The sequence below is a fragment of the Rousettus aegyptiacus genome, unplaced genomic scaffold, assembly GCF_014176215.1.
Source record: "Rousettus aegyptiacus isolate mRouAeg1 unplaced genomic scaffold, mRouAeg1.p scaffold_m13_p_14, whole genome shotgun sequence".
NCBI lineage: Eukaryota > Metazoa > Chordata > Mammalia > Chiroptera > Pteropodidae > Rousettus > Rousettus aegyptiacus.
This window is the reverse complement of record NW_023416289.1, coordinates 47,307,416-47,311,139: the sequence shown is the minus strand read 5'-3', so window position 1 is coordinate 47,311,139 and position 3,724 is coordinate 47,307,416. Positions and strand designations below refer to the sequence as shown.

Below are 3,724 nucleotides of genomic sequence, written 5' to 3'. Positions count from 1 at the left end.
CCAAACAAAAAGTAGTCTGACCTAATGAATTCAACTCTATCAGGAAAACAGAGACTACACACATTTTAAGCACACATGGGACTGTGGGGCCTCAAAAAAATCATTTCCCTGCCACCTGGCTGGGCTAATAATCACTTTGAATAGAGACAGGTTAACAGGAGAAAATTAACAGGTTTATTATGGATATTAATTCTCATGGGGGCCATGAGATAGGTGACTCAAAGAGACATTGGGGGTCGAGGTTTATAAGCCATTCTAGAGCTAAAAAAGAAAGTGGAGTGTGTGGTTTGAGGACTTGAAAGTGCAGGAAAGCAATTCACATGGAGATGGGAAACTAAATGTTTGGTAAATAAATGTTGGCTGGATCATCTTTAAGAATGGGACAGAGGACTTTGAAGGAACAGGCCTTGCCAAGTTCCGTTCTATCACACACTAGTTTATATTAAACTAGCTATTTCTTATGCTATCTCCCTTACCAGGCTCTTCTATCTAAATTCCTTTAGGCAAGTAAAGGAGGGTTTGAAGTTCTTTTCAGAGTCTTTTGTTCCTTCATACCTAGCTTAAAACCAATATCTCAAAAGGCATATTTTGGGGCGGCAAACTCTGCTTCCTGTCAGAATATACAATGTTTCCCCCTATCAGATAAAAGAAAGCCAAGCTGGTTTTTGGAAAAGATTTTAGACAAAAGAGAGAATGCGTTGAGCATGAGCTCTCTCAGGATCTCACAGAAAGAACTTCAAACCCTCCCCCTTTACTTGCCTAAAGGTCAGACAGAAAAGGGCTTGACTTTTACAGGGAGGGGTCTAGAAAGAGCAGGGTGGGGGAATGAAGGAGCCGGTAGCAAGACCTACAGTGGACAGAGAAATGTTTTTTCTCTGAAGTTGCCTGGTCTTAGGAGAGGTTTCTCCTAATTACACTGCTCAAGGATGTGCCTCAATTCAGAGACCTAAGAAGGAGAGATTAACAAAAGTTTGGTTAAGTCATGTGACTCAAGTGGAAGAGTTAAACCCATCAGAAAATATCTTTGATTAAAAAAAAAAAAGATTGTATGCTAGTTTGGACTAACAGCTACAAGAAGGCAGTCACCTGGCATCCTCTTAACTTTTATAGAAAGTTCTTAGGATGTGGTTCCATAGCATAGCAGATAGCACATCTGCTTTACACACAGAAGGTCCTGGGTTCATACCCTGGTAGAGCCACAGTCCACGGTCTATAGCCATGCCACCCTGAACAATCCTGATGTCTGATCTCAGAAGCTAAGCAGGGTTGGGCCTGGTTAGTACTGGGAATGGAGACCACCTAGGAAGACCAGGTGCTGTAGGCATTAATAATAAAAATCGCTTAGCCTAGGGCCTATTAGGCTGTGGGGAAAATAAATAACCATGACAGCAGAAATAATAATGGCATGGTAACGAGTAAGAGTTATAAGGTGTATAGCTTCTCTCCCTGCACATCAAGATGACCTAGTAATGTGCATTGTTAAGATGTTTTCAGTCCACAGAGCAAAGAACCAAATGAAATGGAGGCTCCTGTGTGATTTTGACATGATATGCGCACCAGCACTATCAAGTTTCTTCCCAGCATGTCCTAAGGCTGGGCCCTTTTTCCTCACTAGTCATCAACCCCCTGAGGCAGCCAGAAACAATGGTCATGCTCGAGACTAAGGGCCTCAAGTATGGGTTTCTGTTAAGGTGAAGATAACATCATGGCCTCTGGTTTCAGCCCTTGAGTCCTAAAGAGGATGACCTCATGGATTCAGAGTGAAGGACACAGCAGCCAATCTTAAGACCCCAGAATCATTTACTGCCCTTGCCTCACTCTTGACTGGTTGGCAAGACCCCTGACCTTCCAAATCTTTGTTCATGAGGACTCGGAGTTTTGCTCTGTAAAATCTCCCCCATCTGTGCATCACAGAAGACACGTGCTTTTGAGCCTTAGCTTCATGCTCTCTGGGGTGGAACCATCCATAACAAAACAGTGGATCCTTCTCCACCTTAATCCTCTGTGTTTAGGGTTTGGCTCAGCCAGCGCCAGGTGGACAGTTTCTGTTCAGCCACATTACAAGCATTTCATTCCCATTGATCCGTGAGGATGAATAGTTCAGCTAATGACTTATAGGACAAAAAAATGGGAATTTGTAGGGTTTGGGTCTGGCTTTGTTCCAGGTAAACTGGGCTGTCCCCAAGTCTGACCTGAGTCTTATAAGGGCAGTTCTGCAATGGGATACTATTGAGCCATAAAAAAAGAAGGAAATCCTGCCCTTGGTGATAACATGCATGAATCCTGAGGGCATTATGGTAAGAAAAATAAGTCAGAGAGAGAAAGACAAACACCACACTATCTCACTTATATGAGGAATCTAAACAAACAAAACAAAACAAAAAATGAAAACAAAAACAAAAATACCTGAATGCAAACTCAGACACAGAGGGCCGACTGGTAGCTGCCAGAGGGAATAGGGTGTGGGGGAGGGTGAAATGGGTGAAAAGAGTCAAAAGGTACAAACGTCCAGTTATAAAATAAACAAGTCAGGAGCATTTGAGATCTTGTTCTCCAGCATGTCACCAGTTTGGCTTAAATAAACTCTTATTTAAAAGGAAAAAAAAAAAAAACCCACACGAGTTATGGGGATGTAGTGTACAGCATGGCAACTATATTTAATAATACTGCATATTTTAAAGTTGCTAAGATAACAGATCTTAAAGGTTTTCATCCTGAGGAAAAAAAATTCTGTTAACTGTGTGGTGACAGGTGTTAAGGAGACTTATTGTCAGGATCGGTTTGCCATAAACAGAAATATCGAATAGTTACATTGCACGCCTGAAACTATTATAGTATTATATATCAATTATACCTCAATAAAATAAACAAATAAGAAATTTTAGGAAAGAAAGGAAAGGTGGTTCTGTTTCCTCAGACACAAAGCCTTGGGGGAACTCCTTAAACATTGCTGTTTTCCAGGATGACAAGGCTCAGGCACATTTCAGTATAGTCACTAGGGAGTATGACACCTAGCAGAGTTAAAAAATAACAATAATAAAAATAAATGTCATATGAGAATAAAAAGAACATTATAATCTTAGGCTAATAATAATGAACTCTTTAGTCCTCCTCTCTAAGGAGTCCCCCAGACCTTGGCAGCTTTAGATTTCGGTGATGATATGTGATGCAAACTAATTTCCTCTTCAGAGTGAAGCCCCCAGGGGTGGAGCTTGTTCTGTGATGCATGTGGCCACATCTCGGCCTGGTATGTGCCGGAGCTCAGGTAGAAATCACCTGGTGGCCCCAGGGTTGTGTGAGGGACCTGCCTTCAGCTTTTCCCCAGACTGCCCTAAGTCCCCAGGTCCTTGCACCCCCTCCATGGGCCACGTGGACTAACAGGGCCGTTCAAGTAGGGCCCTCTGTCTACACCTGAGAGGAGCCTCTACCCCAAGAGACTCGGAGCAGGAAGGTGTTTACATCACAGCTTTCTTTGCAAAAGAGCAGAAACAGAGGACTGGAATAGCAATTTGCGATGGAAATGGACAAAAGTCTATGATAGTGATGTCTAAAATGCATAGTTGGTGACATACGTGGAAGTCATGCTAGGTGTTCAGTAATAAAGCAGATAATCACTGAGTTCGCAGATGAGATTTTTCTTTGCTGCTTGCACGTGTTTGTGTGACTGTATGTGTGTGTGTGTGTGTGTGTGTGTGTGTGTGCGCGCGCGCGCGCGTATGTGCAG

At 42.6% G+C, this 3,724-nt stretch overlaps 1 pseudogene; it reads left to right on the top strand.

The window, feature by feature from the left end:
- Positions 1-1,208: 1,208 nt before the first annotated feature.
- LOC118611778 lies at positions 1,209-1,324 on the top strand (annotated as a pseudogene).
- The last annotated feature ends 2,400 nt before the right edge of the window (positions 1,325-3,724 follow it).